The sequence below is a fragment of the Phalacrocorax aristotelis genome, chromosome 1 (genome assembly GCF_949628215.1).
Source record: "Phalacrocorax aristotelis chromosome 1, bGulAri2.1, whole genome shotgun sequence".
Classification (NCBI taxonomy): domain Eukaryota; kingdom Metazoa; phylum Chordata; class Aves; order Suliformes; family Phalacrocoracidae; genus Phalacrocorax; species Phalacrocorax aristotelis.
In genome coordinates, this window is record NC_134276.1 from 96,993,008 (window position 1) to 97,013,332 (window position 20,325).

A 20,325-nucleotide genomic window follows, 5' to 3' on the forward strand; every position below is an offset into this window, starting at 1 on the left:
AAATAAGAGGAAGGTGGAGACATGAGTATCTGTAGGCTCTGAGATTTGTTCAAGGAGATCAGCATACTCAACAGTACATAAGAGTAATTTCTACTAAGAGTAGTTTCAAATAAAAATTCTTGGTTTTCCTCAACTAACGGAGAAAAAAATTGTCAAATGGTACAGTTTAGGGTTAACAAAGCAACGGCTGTTACTCATGCCCACTACTGCATTTAAGTGAATACAGAAATAACTCGGTAATGGTTTGAATTGGCATTGGATTTTTAAATCTGGTGGTTCTGATTTTAATTTAACATATCCTGTGGTGCAGTGTGTGAAATATGTACTTAACCCAGATTGTTGTGAGATGAAAGCACACTCGTGTTTATTTTACATTATTTGCTGTAGTTTGTTGAAAGCCAACATTCCTGGGCAGTGAATGCAGTGGGGATGAATCATTTGAACTAGGTGAGGGGTTAGCAGCTGAAAGAAAATGAAAGTTAAATAACCACATTAAATTTGAGCAAAATGGGTTAAAAAGTGTAACGCTAAAGAAACTGGTATCTTCATTCCGAGACAAGGAATTCTGACACTTATTTCTATAGGTTATGTACCAGTTCTTTTAATGCCAGAAATGATCAGAGGGAACTAACATCACACATTTCCTACCTTCAGAACTGCGGTGCTGAAGCAAAGTTAAATACAAATTACTACCAGGGGCTGTAGCAAATGCCTAAAGTGACAGTATAGCACCAGGGAATCTATCCTAATGATTTACTATTCGTATCACTATAGTTCGTAGGAATCTTAATCGAGGACCAGAACATCACCAGATTGAGTATTGAATGGTTAAGGAAAAAAGATGAGCCCTGTGCTGGAGAGCTTAGCACTGAAGCAGAGGCAATGGGACATGACAAAGTAGGCAAAGAGAAGGGAAAGCAGAAGGAAATGATGGAACAGCAGCGTTTGGCAGATCAGAAATGAGCTCAGCACAGGGGCAGTCCGCAGTAAAGATTTTCTGAGAGCATCCCGGAGGCTTTTAATGATGATTTTGACAGAAGACAAGGGAGCAGCTGTGCGGGTGTTTGTGGTGTGCCCATCTCACGCCTGAGGAGTGGTGGGAGTGAATGGGCGAAGGTGCTTGTCTGAAAATCTATCAAGCAGACAAGCGAGTCTCGTCTTAAGGGCTAGCTGAGGGCAGAAATTATATCTGATTAGTGAGTGATGCACTGGAAGGCCTTGAGAGCAGAGGGAAGGGGCTTCTGGTGCACATAGCAGAGTGGGGAAGGGGGGCAGAGGCAGCAGCAGCAGAGTCAAAGCCACCTGTGAGGAAAGGATGCTCGTAGCAGTGTTTGAGCTGGGTACAAGTTGGATGAGACAATGTTTGTCAAGGCCAGAAAGAAAAAGAGGTGGGAGTAGCTGAGATTTGAAATGCCAGAAGCCTGCACAGGAATTTTAGCTGAAAGGAGATGAAAGGCCACAGTGTAAGGATGGAATCCAGAAAAAAAATAAAATAAAATCACTGAGGAAGTGAGAAGAAGTCTGAGCCAAAGATATCTCCTAGGGGAGCCTGTGGGGCAGGCAGCATGCTCCTGAGGCCATGCAGTACATCCCAGGGCTGTCAGATGAGCAGCTCTGTTCCTACCACTCTAAGCTTCAGCTGGGGGGGTGGTATCTTTTTTGTGTGGCATCTGAGGGACAGGCGTCCACTGGGATAGACGGAGCAGGGAAGCATATCTGTAAATCACCAGGGAAAGGGAATTTTAATTTGTGCTTGTACAGGTTGCACAGAGATAGCATGAAGACAGAGATGAGCAGGAGAGAGAAGCAGATGCAGAAGTCCTTGGAAAGCAGGGTCGGGGAAGAGGACCATCTGCAAAAGGAAGTCTTGAGTAAGGAGGAGAAGACAGAGGGCCACCAAGCAAGGAAGATGCCATCATGGGTGCCTGGCCAGTGAAGGACTCAGGTGCTTTCCGCAGGGCTGTGGACCAACCGCTTCTTGCGATTTACCAAGCTGGTCTGCAGAGGTCTCTTGCTGGTCTCTGACTTTCTTCCTCTATCTTTAGCTGCTCTGCTCTCCTCACTCAGGTGTGAACAAACACCAAGGAGACCGAGGACAGGCTGGGATGTCTTGCATCATCTTCCAGCATTTGGGAGATGAGCACTGCTGAAACCCAGAAGAGTGCTGAACACCCTCAGAGATATGGTGTAAATTTGGGGTTGTCCTGTGCAGCGACAGGAATTGGACTTGACGATCCTTGTGGGTCCCTTCCAACTCAGGGCATTCTATGATTCTGTGAAAGCTGCCAAAGTCAGGAAACCAGTCAGGCAGATGCACTGTGGAGTACAAAGACCTGGGACAGAGGAGGCAGAATAGCAACAGAGGGTTTCCTTGGATTAGCTAACATGCGAATTGCACAGCCAGAGTGTTCATCATCACCCTACTCCCCCGATCTCAATTTTCAGAGATGACATGTTTAGTCCATCATCCTGTTGGTCTGGTCCAGATGGCAGACACTCAGAGCAAAGCAGTTACTGCCCGTGAGATCAACTGGAAAAGGACAGTCCCCCTCTAAAAACAATGATGTTACATTCAATGGAGAGTGTAACATGTCTAAAGCAGTTAGGGCTGGACTCATGTAAGATGAGGATGGTCTGATGATTTCAGACCTTCTTATGTTTGCATTTAGTGTACAGCTTCCATAGGTGAAATTAATGTAATTTTTGTGTTTACCACAGGCTCTTACCCTTCAAAAAGCACAGGGATGGATACCTCATCTGGATGATGCCCTTGCTAAGCCAAATAAAAGTGTGTCCCGGTCACTCTTTGAGTTACTTCTCTCAGTCCGTAGGCTGAGACACAGCGAGATACAGATGCTTAAATTCCTTAGACTTCTTCAGATAGGTAAGCTTAAATTCAATGCACGGGTACCACCTCGAGTTTTGGCCCGACCTATTTGAACCGGAGAAGTTGCTGATGCAGGTGCCGGTGTCGAAACCCGTGCCTCCGCGCTGCCTAGCTTCCTCTCCCCTGAGAGTGCAGGAGGCCATACCTCGCACCTTAAACTGCATTGGGACCTGCAGATGGACGGGCTTGGCCCCAAACACTTGGGGTGGCGGGGTGCTGCGGACCCCAGGCGAGTGCCGCGGGGCAGCCGCAGGGGCTCAGCCTGGGGCGGGGGTTGCGGGATCAGAGATTTCCCATTTCTACCAGAGGTGTGCGGGTCCCGGGGCTGCCGGCGTTGGGGTGCAGCCCCTGCGGAGGGCTGGGCGCCGGCGCGGGGAGCGAGGGGCAGCCGGCGGAGGCCGGGGCTGCAGCGCGGAGCGGCGGCCGCCCGGGGGAGCGCGGGCACCGCCGGCGGCGGCCGCGCGGTCCCGGCCGCGCGCCCGGGCCCGCCGATCGCTCCCCGCCGATCGCTCCTCGCCTCGCCGCCGCCGCGGCCGGCGAAAGCAAGCGCCTCGCTTCGCTGGCAGCTCGCAAGAGCTGGCAGCAAGTTGGAGCGGGTGCTTTCGAACCCCATTCAGAGTAAAACATGTCCCCCTTCCCGCCCATCCCCCCCGCCCCCCGGCGTGCGTTACATAAATTTAAACTTTTCCATTATCGAAGCTCTCAGATACTCTGAGAGAGGTTACAAAATGTGTTTACTTACAAATTTGGAAGTAGCGACAAGACGCAATGCAGTGAATTTGTCATCTGCTCATGACTAGCAGATGGTCCTCCTTCTCCGCGAGCGAGCTGCGTGAGTCACATCTCGCCTGGTTCGTAGACTCGAACCGAGCAGCTCCCTGGCACCAGGGTGGACAGTGTCGCCCATCGCTAATCATGCCGCCTGCCCACACGGCGAACGGGCTCTCTCGCACTGGGGGATCTCACTGTGCCTTTTGCAAAGGTTCGTCATTCCGCCTTCTTCCACGTTACATTAATTTGGGCGCCGCTCCTGTCTGCGGGGACTGCTTCACGTGGCTTTTGCAGTGCAAAGGGATCTTTAAATGGGAACACGTTACATTACCATTTTACAGACGATCTGAAAGAGATAACTGTGAGTTATGCTTAAACAGACTCATTTTTTAGCACTGGATGAAGCCAAAGTGGGAAATGCGAAAAAGCACCCTTAGCCTGAGACCCTTAGCCTGGAATCCGTGCTGCTGCAGACAGCGCTGTGAAAACCCAGTTCCCTGCACCAAGGCATAGCACGCTTGTTGAAGGTGGCTCTAAGCTGTGTTGTTAGTCAGTAGCCAAAAAAAAAAAAAAAAAAAAAGAATTGAAATAGTGCAACTCTGCATTGGTTCAGGGGTCTGTGCACAGCTTGCAGGATTTGCTTGTCCTGCTAAACAGATGAGTCACAATTTTATTGCAGATATGTTAGAGAGTTATTTTACAAGGCTAAAGACATTTAACACTCTCTCTTGCTTTCCCTCTCCAGTCCTTGAAACAATTATTTGACAAATTCATGTTGATTTCTCTTGTTAGTTTTTTCCTCAATCATGACACATTCCTTATTTTATCATGTAAATCTGCACAGATGATCGGTTTTCCTCCGTAGCTTGTGTGTGTGTGTGTGTGTGTGTGTTCTTCACACCAGAACAAGAGGGAGCAAGTTTAAATGATACAAAAACGAGATGCTAAGAGTGATGGGGAAAATTCAGGGAAGATATCAACCTGAAAATGTTTTGAAATGTTTTTTTGCAAAGTGGCTAGGTTTCAAGTTGACAGGCTCTTTTAAAACGAATTCATTTCCAAAGCTGTCACTTATTTATATAGCATAATACTTGTTGCTCTTTGCTGGATGCAAGAGTTCCACTCACTCACACCAGCGACGTGTAAGTTATGTGCTTCTGCCAGATGCTCACATGTTTGTACAATGTGAGACACTTGAATCGAGCTTGACTGTCTTTAGGTAGCAGAGTGCATGTGAATAATGTAAGGAAACAGTTCTGGTTTTCCTTGCTTTTCCTTTTCTTCTGAAATATTTTCTTGCCTGGCTTTCATAGAAGAGCACTCCAGACCAAGGCACTTTTTCTTTCTGTAGGTACGAACAGAAAAACAATCCTCTTGTTTCTGAAAGAAATGCTAAGATCCATGTAGGAGAGTGAGAAAGCTCTAATTTATTTAATAATAAATCATAGCCTGGCAGCAGTAGCTGTGATTTGGAGGGCCAGGAGCTGGACCAACCTGTGAGGACCACCGTTACCTGCTGGCTTCCCACAGTGCTTTAGACTCCTGCCACAGAAGAAAGAAGGTGCTATGGATGAATGCTAAGATCTAGCTCTGTGCTGCAGAAGTGGAGAGCTTGGAGATGTGGATGGGTGTCTCTGAAGTCAACACAGCCACAGACTCGCCCTAGGTCTGCTGTCCTGCTGCAGCAAAATCCCCCTGTACCTTTCAGCTGGCTAGAGGGGAAAACACTGGCAACTCCACCTCACGGTTTTGCAGTCTTTACTGCTACTTTGTATTGGAAAATGAGGGTTTACGGGGACCAGAGGAGTCTTTGGAGGCCCTCATTTGGGCTTGCCAGGGTGGACTTGCTGGCCCCGATGTGTCTCAGCCCCAGGCAGAGTGCAGCCATAGCTCATCACTGCCATTTCTCCCAGTGTCTTCCTTTTCTGCTTCAGAGGTCATATGCTGCCCTGGGAAATTTTCTCCCTGCAAAGAAATAGAGCTTGGGCTGATTGCTGTGCCTTGAGCTCCTCATCAGTGGCTGTGGGGGTGCTGTTGCTGAATTCCCATTCAGTATGTGGGTATGAGAAAGGAAAGGAAACTGAGGGCTGGGTTGTACTGGAATCTTGAGGAGGTTGCTTGCAGAGGTGGATCATCTTCAGGTTTGGTAAGAGTGACATTCATGGGAGCTTGTGGCAACTCCAGCTCATCTAACCACCCTCTGCAGAATCCTTCAAAGTGTTGAGAACAGGCTTGTCCTCTTGGTCCCTGACTAGAGCCTCCTCTCTCCTCTCATTGCTTCCAATAAATCTAGGCTTAGGAAGCTGACAGCCGCCTACATGCTCTGGAAGAACACAGTGACCACATGCAAAATTTATAGCCTGCAATATTGCTGTAGGTGGGGATATAAAATACTTCTGTGGGGTTTTTAGGCTTGGGATTCCCCACAGATCCTGACAGTGACATTATCCCCCCCCACAGTGAGGCACACTGAAGGGGAGGGCTGGCAGGCCACCGTGCCCATGCCACCGCAGAGTTCCAGGGAGGGATGCTGCCCTGCGTTAAGTCCTAGGTGCTCTGGCAAGGTGCAGGTTGCCTATGCATGATACATCTTGAGCCTGGCTTTTGCTCCACAGTCAGATCCATTTGCCTCAGGTCAGTGCTGTGCTTCTTTTGCTCTGTCAAAACCCTAAAGCCGTGGCCAGTTGCCCTTTTGACCAAGCTCATTCACCATCTAGGACCCTTCCCTTCGGGCCTCAGCTGCTTACTATGTAGATGGTCCTACACAGACAGGCTACACCCTGAGCTAAGCTTTCTCCACAGAGCCCTGTTTGCCTGCTGGACTCTGTGCAATGCCTGTAAGTCCAAGAGGAACAAGATGCCAACTATGAGAGACTGGGGTCTCCTTGTGCTTCAATTGCACCTCTGCCCCTACTGCAGCATCCTCACTTGCCCACAAAACCTGGGAGTCTGGGGGAGTGTCCTACCAGCCCATATGCAGGTGCCACCAGGGACTCCGCTTGTAGGCACGGACAAGAGTTGAAAACAAACACTGGTTTCCTCCTGTGCTTCCATGCACTGACACAACTCCATGCTTTGCAGATTCTGGGACCTCTAGCCTGTGCATAAATCCCATGGGCCAAGTCGCCCTCTCCTCGTTGCTCCACAGGCTGTGCTGAAAAGTGAAGGACTTGGAGAAAAGTGCAAGAATTCAGCAGGAGTGAAATAGCAGGGATCTGTTTAGAGGGTGCAGATAGGGAGCAGGACATGGGCTTTCTAAAACACGGGCACCACAACCACCCAACTGCTGTCAGCATTCACCTGGTGGCTTGTCCTTTGCTGGCAACATGCACTGCTTGCCACTTGTCACTGTTGCTTCACCAGGTTTGGTGACCCTATGCTCATGGAAGGGATGGAGGCAGGATTGGACCCCGGAAAGATCTGTGAGAGGCCTAAGAAAGCTAATATGAAATCTGAGGCACAAAAATTAATTCAACACAAGTTGTGGATAATAAGAAGTGGCATAATGAGCTCACACAGGCTTGGCATTTTTTGTTTTCTACACTGTCTGAGATCCAGGTCTGAAAATCTTAAGTAAAATCATAACTTGGGAGGATGAAGTGGTAAAAGCATGCCAATCTCACCTGTGTCTTCATTGTTGCTGTTGCAAATAGAGAATTACAGCTGTGAAATTTAGATATTGTGAAGGACTGCCAGCCAGCCAGCTGTGGACTTTCACCTCTGAGCTGAAACTCTCTTGTTGTGGGAAAGTTTCTTGTTGCTCTTGAGTTCCCTTTTGAGTCTGCTGGGATGAACACAAAATATGATTAATTCCTGAAAAAGAACTGCTGCATCTCCATTGGAGATGCTCTAGGTAAATGGGAAGCTCTGAGATATGTAGTCTGCAACTCACAATGAGACTTGAAATAAGATACCTGGGAAACTGCAAAATCAGCAACCACTGGGAAACCCATCAGCTCAGTGATGGATGTTTGGGAAAGGGCAGAAACCCAGCTTCAAAACCAACAGAGCTACCTTGCTTCTAAGCTATTTAGTTTAAAGCTAGCTCAGTGAAAGCCACCCAAGCTGCTCACTGAAACCAGATAAGCTTATGGATGAAATATTAAAGAACAACTTGCTGTTAGATAACTATTATGAAAAACACAAATGTCCTGATTCTACTAATATATGACGGTAGTCAGTCCATATAGCCTCCCCATACCCCAGCTTCTAGCATGAAAATATAAGTATTTTCTATTTCTGTAAGTATTAATTTATTTCAAAGTTACTTTGCCAAGATCAGCGGTTTCATGTTTAATGAGTGCTTCATCTATATCAGGTGAAGAAAACACAATAGAAGGGCAAACCTTACCAGAAACAGAATTGTATTTCTTGATTTCCAGACCTGTCTTAGCCTCAAGAAAGGGAGAAGTTTGAACAGTGTAGTTAATATGATTAACCATGACTGAAGCCACATGTTTCCTAGATGGAAGAATGGCTAAATCTCAAAATTTTGCCCAGTCATGTCACTGAAAGTGATACCATACACCTGAAGAAGATTGCTGCACCCAAATGTTTATTTTTCCAACAATACTAGTTGACCTACTTTTGCTTACCAAGAGACGTACATGCTGTTCCTATCCAAATGTCCTGAGACTATCACAGATGCGTGAGTTCTCCTTCTTTCACACATGTTCAAAGTGAAATTATGTTCTGTCCAGCCTGGCACGGAGCTGAGTTCAACAATTCACGCTCCCCTTTCCAGCGGTGTATGCATGTCTGGCTGAGACTCTGAAGAAAGACGACCTCTCCCAACAAATAATCCAAGCCTTTGACTTTTTCTGGGAGGATGTGACAAGAACACTGATGCCATCCAAGGCACATAAGGGACAGCCACTGGTCCTGCTGCATGACAGCCCTGCTGCTGAGAAGTCCTGTGGGAGGAAGGAGCATGGATTTGTGGGAGCAGTGCTAAGGATGAACCCATCATCCACCACGGCGCTCTGACTGCTAAATAGCTACTTGCAGCTGAATCCATCTCTTTTCGGTATCCAAAAGAGAAAACTGAAGTTTTGCTAAGGAAAACTAAGCCCCTGGTCTCAGGGGATATAAGATATGCTTTTATTGTTAATTTGTATATTTGCCTTGCTGCAGATGTCATCTAAGGCTGCATAGGAGGAATGTAGGTGGAGGGTTTTTTCCAAATTTGCATTATTTGGGGTAGACAGGCTCTGAAATAAACCTGAAACTTGGGGGGTGGGGGGTGGGGTGTGTGGAGGCTGTGCTTGAACCTTAACACCACAAGCGTGCTTCCACGCTGCTTGGGCTCTGGCTGTGCAGCCCGACGAGCATACCCTGGGCTCCCCAAATTGTCTCACAGGGCAGCATTGTGTAGTTAACTCCAAGACTCAGTGATATAGATCGATGGAGGTTGTAACTTCTTCCTTAACTTTCTGACTATTGATGTTTTCTAACAAGAAATCTAAACTGTGACAAAGCAAATGGGCAAAGAAAGGCCTTGCGAAAGAGAAGTAAAATGGGATCAGATTCAATCGTCTGTAATCAGCTAATGGCTGTGAACGTCTGTGAAATCTCCCAGCATCAGCAGCGAAGTGCTGATTCTAGAGAAGCAGCTGCCCTCTTGCTCGATGTCTTTAATCCTTGCAGTCCCAGCTGCCATGTCTCCAGTGTAGGAAAACTCGATCCTCTTTCTGGCCTCTGATCAAAATCAATATTTCAGAGAGAATCGTAGAAGAGCAAAGGAACTAAAGAAAAGTTCAGATAAGAATAACAAATACTGGAAAGATGAGATTCTCCAAGCAGAGTGCTCTAGAAAGCACTCATGTTAATCTGGGCAAGGTTCTCATCAATTGCTGTGTGCAGAAAGAGCTATTCTTGGACTTATAAGGAGGTAAGGGATTTATTTCCTCAGCTGCATGGAGTCATGCTATGAGATATCATTAAGTAAGAATAATTAGGATTTGAGCTTTCAACGCACAAGATTTGTGTGTTTCTCTGTGTTTCCAGTCCTTTCCAAAAAGACCTTTCCTAAGTGCCAGACAGAATTTCTCTATCATTTAACTATATATTCCTTACAAGTAATCTCTTTATGTCTATGTGATAAGTGACCGTGTTCCTTTCCACTTGAGCATCTGTAGATGAGCTTGGTAATTCATACTTTGGTGCAATAACAAAATAAAATATTGCAGTGTATTTTGATTTGAGCAGTTCACCAGCATGGATTTAATTTACCTGGCAATACCTTGACTCCAGTTAAGACAAACCACAGGAAAAAATGATGGTAAAATCCAAGGTCACTTCAGGGTATTTGGTTTCATGGTTGCAATGGCAATATGGGGAGCTTGCACTAACATACTGAACTGAATTTTCAGTGTGTGGGAAGCAAGTGTGCAAAAGGTCTGATGATTAACTTTCTGGCACCAGTTGCTTTCCTGTGACACCGCAATCATTACTTCAGGCAAAAACAAATCGCTCCGTGACGTTTTGTTGCTTCATCAGCAGAAAAAACTGTTCAGCTCTATCTTCTGCCAAGCCTGATCCTTCTCTTCCTTTCTGTGCGTACGGAGGGTCCCCAGGAGGCACATGGAGGGTCTACAGCAGCATTGTGTTAGAGACCAGAACGAAGGTGGGAGGAGCGTAGAGAGATCCCTAGTGCCCAGCTGAGGTTATTGAGATGGAGAGGAGCCCAGGGATGGCCCATTTTATTGAAACATTTGAGACCTACTGAGGTGTTTTGTTTTACAGAGCAACAAAACTTTTTTTTTTTGTTTGGGTTTTTTTTTTTTCAGAGCTCCAGTCTTGATCTCTTGTAAAACTGAGTGTTATTCAGATCTGGACCACAGCCTATCACTGCTAATTCTGATACAGGATTTGATTTCTCCTCCAGAGGGAAGGGTTTAAACTCAACACTCTTCCTTAAAGGCAACACAGATGTTTTATTGAGTGACCCAGTGTTAGAGATCCAAGGAAATTTAAATGGATAAATTAAAAATGAGGTCCAGGACTTAAAGAGACTGGCTGACTCCTTGTAGGTAAAGCCAAGTCAGAACACGGGGACTGCCACAGTGACAGTGGGACCAAACTTGATTGCAATCCTACAACCGCTACCTATTCCCACCCACCTTTTTACCCAATAATGACTGGACTGACACTCATTCAGGGCTCTAGTTGACGCTATTGCTACAAAACCTGTTACCTTGTTAACAGGACAACTGTCATACACTTCCTGTCTAGGTTTCCAAATCAGGAAGACGTAAGAATTAATGGGGATGATTTATACAAAGATACTTATTGATGCGCTAGGAGAGCAGAGATCTTCTTCCCTGAAGTGCAAAGTCAAACAGATCATGGCAGAAAGGAGAAATAATGCCACTGTTGTGAGATAACTATTTTTAAGCTTGGTTGCTTTACTACTGTTCCTAGGGAAGGTAACTCGTGTTAATGTAGTTCTATTAAATTCTAATTCCCCGCTGCAGTTTGGAGAGTTTTGCTGCTGACTGTAATGGGACAGGAGTTTACATCGGACTGCTAATGAGCAGACTGTTTGCACACGCTTGAGTGTAATAACTCATGGTCAGGCCAGGATGCACCCTGTTGCTGGTGTGCTGTGTGCTGCTCTGCTAAGCTCTCTTGCCAGCTGTGCTTGCAAGATCTACCTCACCAGGCATAGCAGAAGCTTTTAGGATTTTTGTCTTGTTTGAGACCATGGGTTGCCCTGCTAATGTTCTCCATGGCACCTGGTGGGGTGAGCCTACCTCTCCTGTATGCAAACAGCAGAGACTAACATTGGGCTTGGGAGCATGGAGGGAGTACAGAGGGTATTGCCCTGAAAAGGTGGAAGGACTTGGCATGGCCCAGGGAGTGGTGGGCAGAAGACAGACGTGGCAGAGTGCAACAGGCAAGTCCTGGTGCAGAGGTGGTGCGGAGCAGTCCTGGAGGTCCAGGAAGCCATAGATATGGGAAGCTGCAGGAGGAAAAGCGAGGGACAAATAATTGCTTTAAGCAGAGGAAGGTGCTGAAGCAGATTGCCCTTTACCTGAGTAATTTCATGCCAAGGCACTACCCCATCTATGCATCTTGGGGTGTGCTACACAAACAACTCTACACATTTTTCCCAAGATCACTGTCCATTGCAATGGTTGCAATGGTCCAGGATAATTAATTGCAGCTATTACAAAAATAATATGATGCTGTAACATATCTGTATCTCTCAAATGCAGGCCATTCCAAATTCTTGCTGGTTTCATCAGTCACATGCTCAGAAACACTTTCAACACACTAAGGAGAATGATAAAAACTATAAATCGGGTGTTTAAATCCCCACAACCATGCTAGCTTGAAAGAAATTCAGCATCCCAGGCACGGAGCCAGATTTTGTTATTACAGAAAAAACTTTTTCTGCATGTGCTAAAGGATTAGATGTTCCTGATGTTCTAGGCAAGTGCACTGTAGGTTTTACAATGGTGATAAAATGCAGATTTCACCCATAAGTCTTCCTGTTGATATGGAGGATAACAGCATACACATATGTGTGTATGTTTAAAAATATTGTTCTGAAACTGCTGAGGAAGGGATTGTAGAAAAGTATGACTTGTCCAGATATTTTTTTTTAGATAAATATACTGAATTGTATTTAAAATATACCTAATTTTTAAGTTACTTAAGATTGCAGTGTTTAATGTGCAGTATGGACATGTAGCCTGTAGCTCATCAAGGTATAGTGAGCATAACGTATTGTGTTAGATAGAAAAATAGATTTTGCAGGATCTGAAGGAGTGGCACAACACAAAATAAAGAATGAAAGTCCAATAGCAGGAAAGGCAGAGCATCTGTAATAGTTATGATTGTTTTTCCATTGCCTTACGTATTTCATAGGAATTACAACAGAATTCATGTGGATATGCCTATGAAATGCCGTTAAAAGGCTAAATGGAATAGGCACTTTGCACTGACATGGCTGAACCTGCTTCAGTTAAGCTCTGGAGCTACATGGTGGGTTAAGCTCTGGAGTTACATGGTGGATAAAGTTGTAATGTGCAACCGAGAGCATTCAGATTTTAGTGAATCAAGGCAAGCAAACTGACTTTTATAGGCCAATATTCCAAAAGTGTCCCAGCCCTAGGACACATGAAGTCCAGAAGTGCCCTGACATTAAATAGTCTGAACCTGAACTGTCTTTCGCAGGACAAAATACAGGTTTTGCATCAGGGGCTTCATCATTGCTGACAAGTGCTTTATGAAAACCTCAGCCCTGAATATTCTGAAAGGTGATGTGGAAGCAAAATCAAATCACTTCTGGCAGACTTGGTTCCCTGCCCCGACCCGTGGCTTTATCAAAAACTAACCAGAGTGTTTAAAAAGACATTGTAAATTTCTGTTAGAGAAACCAGGTAAGTGCAAGAGCTCTCAGAGCACTCTGCTCATCCGCCTGCAACCAGAGTTAAGCTCCACATGGCAAACCCCACCTGTGTAGAGGCAGCTGAGACCCTATTTGCCTCCATGAAATGGTGTCCACTTGCTTCAGATTGAGATTTTGACCACTTTTAGTGAGTGGGTCCCTGCTGTGATGCTGGCTGGTGGGAAATCCGAAACAGAAGTGTTTCTCATAGATAGATTCTTCACTTTGTGCAAAATGTGTTGTGACACATTATCTCTTCAACATGTAGCAAAGTGTACTTTGCAGCGATTGAAGAAATGCAGTTAAATCTAGCATGTACTTGTGTTCTGGTTCGTTATTTATAGCAAGTGTGGGAGTGTGTTGGCCTCTTCTGACAGCATATCATGGCCATCTTAAATTCTGAAAGCGCTTTTTGGTTGCCACGGTAAATGTTGAAGAAGTTTAATCTTAAATTTGAGAGTGCTTTGGAGACCAGTCTGTTCATGACACATTAACAAAATTAGACCTGGAAATGCGTGTAGAATGAACTCCTGTGCTTTCATAATGAGCGAGGTTTTTGGGAGTGCGCTACCCCCTGTGCGTGCAGCTAAGCCATGGCCTTGATGGTCCACAGTGATGCCGTGTGGATGTGTTTGCCCATAGCGTTTCAAGACAAAAATGTTTACTGGAACAGCCGAAGTGATTTAGGAATCCAAACCTCAAGCTGTTGTGCAGAGCACTTTGCTGTTTCGACAGCAAGCATAGCCAGAGGCAAGAGAGTTAATTTTGCTTCAGTAAGAAGACATGGAAATAATTTTTTCTCACTAACTAAATAGGAAACTGACTAACTGTGTGCAAGTGTAATTTTCTTATCTTATTAGCCATGTTCATTTCTGAAGTGAATAACTACCAGCACTGGTACAGTATATGGGGAGAATAATAGTCGTACTGATTTTTACTTTAATCTCTGAATACAATTAGCATAATTTAAACCATTATAAGCTACAGCAGATAGAAATCACATTATAGAGATTGTAGGTGGAGAAGTGGGTGGTCACATGCAGAGGGAAAACGGGAAGAGCACTTAAAATACAACTAAATAATAAGCATGCAGGGGAATGTAAAGCTATGTGGAACTGAAAGGCACATTATTTCTAGTGATGGGGGGAGAAAAGTGGATAATCAAGAGCAAGCTTCAGGGACTTCTGCTACAGCTGGGCCTAATCCCAAGAAATGCTGTACACCCCGTTGCATGTGCAGTGTGTTCACTCCAGTCATGTTTATATGAATGGGGCTTTCAGGCAGGTGCCCTGCACCCTTCTGGCAGTGCACATCGCAGGAGCTATTTGTGGTGGCAGCAAGTGGCCAGCCATGGAGCAACTGTGGCAACGGATTAAGTGAAGTAGAGAAAGTGGAGGTGACAATTTCACATAGGCAGAAGGAAAGGTGGCCTTATTCATGAGCATTTTTAGTTATTTGTCTTTGGGAAATAATTCTGAGTTTTCTTTTTTAAGGCAGTTTGTGGTGTGAGTGGATTTGGTACAGGTGATAGGGGGCAGCGTCATCTCCCTTTCACTTGCTAGCAGGTCATAGGTGCGATACTTTATACAACTATTTTATGGGGCACAAATCCCAAATTCCATTTCCTGAGAGGAGAGGAACTGCCCAGTGGAGATGTACAGACCACATCTTGCCTGAGCGGGTGAAGAAGTGAAGAAACCAAGAAATGATAGAGGAAATAGGCAGGTGAGATGAGGCACCAGAGAGAGGGACCTGGGACCACAGCTGTGAAATGTGTATTTGAGTGGGTTGTGTGTGAGAGGGGGAATAGAAAAAAGGTAAAGGAAGAGACAAAGAATGGCCTGGATGAGGAAACTGGGGCTGGAAATCCTAAATTGTAGGCTAGGACTGACTGAATAGTCAAAGGCAACAAGTGTGGGAAGAAAGTGACAGGAACGAAGAGAAGAGACAGGGACAAGTCAGTGGAGCAAAGGTGAAGCCCAAGGGGAGAGGGAAGAAGGTACTCCCACCACAGCCTGAACCTGAGCCTGAGACACCCACATCGTCCTACCTTCTGCTTTCAGCAAGTATCCCTAAAGCCACCAGCAAGCCATTATATATCACCTGCCACTGTAGCTGCTCCATGGAAAAGAAGAAGAGATTACAATTAAAAACCCAGGAAAAGAACACCTTGAGCTCTTTTTCCTTTTGAAGACATACCTGCCTTCTTCATCTACATCCTGGACTAGTTTATTCAGTGTTTTCTGAGAAAGTATTAAAATTAAGCGCAGGAATCTAGCTTGTTTAACCAACAATAATCTGAGGCTGGACATAATTATATTTCTTTCTGTGGCCCCTTTTTAATAGTTGTAAAGAATTCTATAGGATTTGGTCCTTAGCACAGACCTGTCTGAAATGTTACCAAAGGCAACAACTGAAAAGCTGTGCTGAGCTGGCAGAGTATATATTCATCATTAGGTAAATCTAATTTATATCCTGACAATTTAGCCAGAGCGTGTTGTTTGAAATGCACTAGAAATGTTCTTCATCATGTTATGACTGCAAGTATTCTGTGGCCAGGCTTTACTGCTGGAGACCACAACATGACTTTGACATATTTTCCACATCAAAATTATTGGTTTCCTATCATAAAGACAATTATGCTATACAGAACATAGACCTCACTCCTAAGTGGCTGTTCCGTTATTGCAGTGCTTCCTGCTTTTTTAACCTTCTTCCTACAAAAAACCAATCTCTGAACTGAATTCTCTGCTACATAATAGACGGTGCTGTCATCAAATGCTACTTGCAAAAGCAGCCTTCCAGCTGGGTGAATGTCAGACTGGAAGTCCAGAGATCTGGATGATGGCCCCAGGTTGCCCAGAGAGCTCTGACGCAGCTTTCATACAGAGCTGAAAATATTCTGCTCTTTGGATCAGCTGTACTTGCATGTTTATGATGAATTAAGCAAAGCTACACTGAGATATGGAGTATACCTTGTGTGCGCTGGGGGGGTGGAGACTGGCCAGAAGATCTGTAGAATCATGATTCAAATCAATGTATATCACCTCCAGAAATATGTGCACTGTGCAGTGTTTGTAGATGAGCAGTACATATAAAGTGGAGTTACATACATACTGTGCAGTTCTACTTTTGGCAAAGTTGACAGATGATATTCCATAAGAATATTTTGTTTACTCAATTAATATCAGCTGTATTTAATGCACCAAGAAAAAGAGTTGAAATTGCACTGAAGCACTCTGTTCCAAAAATTTCAGCAAAGCCAGTTCGGTAATTAATGAGTAGACTTTTTTCCAGTTTTTCCTGTAAGTTTTGTGCTTTATAGACTTTTTAATGAGCTTAACCTCTTTAATGCAAGTGCCTATAAAATGGGTAGTGGCATCTGTCTGAAAAAGAGACATACAAATACAGATTGTTTGTATTTCTGAAGGCAAAAATGAAAGCAGCATGTAAATCATATTAATGTATGTTTAACACTGTCTCGTTCTGCTATTTGATTTAGAAAAAAAAGTTATGAAAGAATATGAAATGATAACGAGGACACCCCTTGCCCAGCCCAAACTCTTAAGAAATAGCAGCAGTGCTGCAGCATTGCATTTGTCTCTCAATGCCAGGGCTTTGTATTTAACAAGCTTTCCCTGGCTCCCACACCCAAATGAATTCATTGGAATGCAGAAGGAAAGCAAGAGCTCATCTGACTCATTAGGAGGGTGACGCACAATTACCATCAATTAAAAATGCCTTCTAGAGCCACGGTGTGAATTTGGGTGTGCTGAAATAAATGAAGCCATCAGGATCTCTGTTAGCAGGACTTAAGCTTAGCACTGCGCTCAGGACAAATACAGATTTGATTAATCTGCAAAAATAGTTTGTTGATGTGCCAAATAATATGTTAAGGGATCCTTAGAGAAGCAATGCCCAGTGAAGGTTAATGCCTTCCACTTCACCCTCAGTGACTTGTGGGAAATATACCCAAAGAAAAGCTTCTCTATATTGGGAATGTATTGAAAAAATACCTGTTGTAACAAAATGATTTGTTGATGCCAAATGATTTTCTCTCTTTCATTTCACCAGACACTAGTGAGGAAAAAAGTTAAGAGGTGGCAGTGTGATGACAAATGATTTACAGATGGATTCTAATTTCACATTAAGATCGGTTGTAAACACTTTCCTTTCTTATCCTGAGATCCTTCTCAGAATCTCCTCCATTTAAGCTTAACTTGTTAGATTTATAATAAGCTATTCAAAAGACTGAGTGGCTTTTGAGCCAAACCAACAGAATTAAGGTGCCTCTGTCATAAATGTTCTTTGAAAAATTTCATCTCAACATGAACTTTTCCCATTCATATAGTATTTTAACATGCACTTTTGAATGTTTAAGTACTGTTAATTAAGCTTTTTATTATGACTTTTGAAAAAATAAAATAGATCAATTAATGTACATATGTACATAATTACACAGGCATTTTAGAAGTATATACAATAAAATGAGCATGTGCCTACGCTATACTTGTTTGTATTCACTAGTCACATGAAGCAGCCAATCATACCTTTGTCTGTAAAAAAAGGATAATACCTAGCTATCTAGGATTATTCTGTTGTTTCTTCTTGAAAAAAGAACAACACCCAGCTTTAACTGTGGGCACTTTAGAGCAGGAACTGCCATTTCTGTTACTATTTATATTCTGGTGGTGCCAAGAGGATCCTTACATTTAGACCTTTATAAGCTTATGATGAAACAGAATTAGTCCCACAGGTGGAAAGCACCCAGACCTCCACCAAAGCCTCTAGGAGCTGCCACTGTACAAACAATAAATAGCCCTAGAGTGCAGACATTAATCTCAGTATAAAGTTTGACAGATCCTTTTTGTTTTTACATGAGTGTTTTTTAGGACAAATAGGAGAGTCCAAACAAATCTTTTTGGGTTTGTGTGGGTTTTTTTTAATACATGCAAAGCAGTTAAAAAACTTAGATCTGAGTTTTGCATGTTGAGCTACTTCTCATTGGAACATTGTGTAGAAATTGTAATGGAGAGCAAAAAACAACCTGCATATATGTTCATTTTTACAAATGTTGTAATAGATTTTCTCTCTTGTCTGCAGTAAGCAGTTATTCTGTGGGGGCAAGTATGGTCAGGATCCTCAAAAATCCCTAATGCTTTTTTGCTGGTATTTTAGATGTACGTACGTCCTAAGAGTACCGATGCCAAACAGTTACTAAACAAGGCAAAGGTCTCAAGGAAAACATTTGAAGTTAGCACAATATAGAAGCACATATATTCTTACATGACCAAGGAAGAGGTACTTACAGTTGAAGAACACATCGGGTCCTATGTAATTCAGTTTTACCTGTACATGCAAACCTTTTTCAGTACATATGTTTGTGTTCAATGAGTTATCTACAAATAAACAAATACTGATTTTGCTTTTACATAAAATTCCCTCCAGATAACAGCAGCAACCCAACGGAAAACCAGACATCAGAAACCTTGTTTCACTTGCATAAATTAAATGCAGCCTGAGATTTTTTTTCTAGTGTTTCCCTTTTTTAGTCCTTCTCAAGGAAAGGGGTGCTATGCTAGGAGATGCATGTGTCACTAATATATAGAGGTGGTTTTATTAACAGTATGGATGCTGCTTTTTTGGAAATAAATCTACAAGATTTACTGGCTGGTATCTCCTCTGAAACTGTATGAATCACAGAAGAAGGTGGAGCCGAGGGGTGGGACGGGAGCTATTTATCAAGAACATTTTAGAACAGCTACCAGGCTGAAAGAAACAGAAGACAAAAGGTCCATTTATTTAATCATCTTTGATAATTTGCAGGCTTTGTTTGAATGTGTTTATATCTGTACTTGCAAAACTGGAGAGTGCGCAAACTTGATGCCAGGCAGAAAGGCTCTCTCCCCAATCCTCCCAGGTCAATTTGACTGAATTCATATGAGGGAAAAGAATAAGTGTTTGAAGTCAAAAGCAATGTGACACTGTTGATGTTCTAGTGGAAACTGAAGCCTGACCTGCTACATCAGTAAACTGAATGTGTCTTGGGTCACAATGCCAACAAATGAGATATTTGCAGCCACCATAGGAAAGACCTTTGGAGCATTATAAGGAAGGGTAATTTCCATGAGAGTGTCCAGTACTACCTGGAAGAACCAAATAGCAAATAATGTCATTGCCATTTGTGTTTCAACAGGGAGTTTCAGAAGGGAGAAACCCCTAGAAACTTGATTATTTCCTAGTAAACTCTGCAGGCTTCTGAGTAGCTTTTGTACAAAGCTCTTTGTTTAAGTTATGTTAAACTTCTTCACAGGGCAGTGATAAGCAACTTTCTGATTACAAGAAGAAAATAAGAAAATAATGGGACAGAGTCTCTGTGGACATAAATTAGTGCAATACCCTTGAAGCCAACACACAACAGACAATTTCATTTGCTGTCCAGCATGTTCTAAGACAGGGGAAGAATGTTAAAATTCTTCTTTGTGCCGAGATTAAATCCTGCAAATTTGCCATGGAAACCATTTCTTTCTTTTTTTTCCTTCCTCTCCTTTTTACAGTTGAGTTACAGTGCTTCTTTCAGAGATAGGAGGTGCGAGCATTGCATTTTGGGGTGGGGATTTTGGGAGGTGGGTTGGAAAGAGAAACGGGGAGTTGTGGAGGGAGAGAGGGAGGAATACATTCGTCCTCAAAAATGAGTTCACTTCCCTGAGCTCCTGGCGTCAAGAGCTAGCAAAGGGCAGATGCTTCTACCAGTTGGAGAATTAAAGTACGGAGGAGGCAGTCATTCTCCAGAAGCCGAGAACCACCCTGCAAAGCAGGGAGGCCAGGGATGGCCCACTTCAGCGAGTGCCCGTGTGGGTGTGGGTGGGAGGGGGAGTGGTACTGGCAGGAGACAGAGCTCCCCCGGCCACTTGAGCTGACTCACCGGCCTGGTTTGATCACACTGCTGTGACAGCGGCCTCAGAAGGGAATGCTGTGATGGCAGCCCTGAGTGTAAATAAGGCTGGCGTAGTGTGGCAGGGAGGGAGGGCTGGGACCAGGGGCACTCCAGGGTGCCTGGTGCACCTGCCACCCAGCCCCAGTCACACTGGCCCATGGGGCACTACTGGGGAGCAGCCACCCCATAGGGATGGCTGCTTACCACTCACTAACACAGGCTTGGCCACATTACCAGGGTGCTTGGGCAGCCTGTGGGTTCCTCTCAGGCATGGGTAGGGTCTGCCTAGGCTTTCATTTGGGAGGAAAACCCTGACTTTCGCAGCATGTCTGG

At 44.2% G+C, this 20,325-nt stretch overlaps 1 long non-coding RNA gene across 1 annotated transcript; it reads left to right on the forward strand.

Moving 5' to 3' along the window:
• The first annotated feature begins 1,391 nt into the window (after positions 1–1,391).
• On the forward strand, positions 1,392–2,878 carry LOC142059668 (uncharacterized). Its single transcript, XR_012661478.1, has 3 exons — positions 1,392–1,463; positions 1,762–1,945; positions 2,719–2,878. It is a non-coding gene; the product is annotated as an uncharacterized LOC142059668 (long non-coding RNA).
• Positions 2,879–20,325: the final 17,447 nt, after the last annotated feature.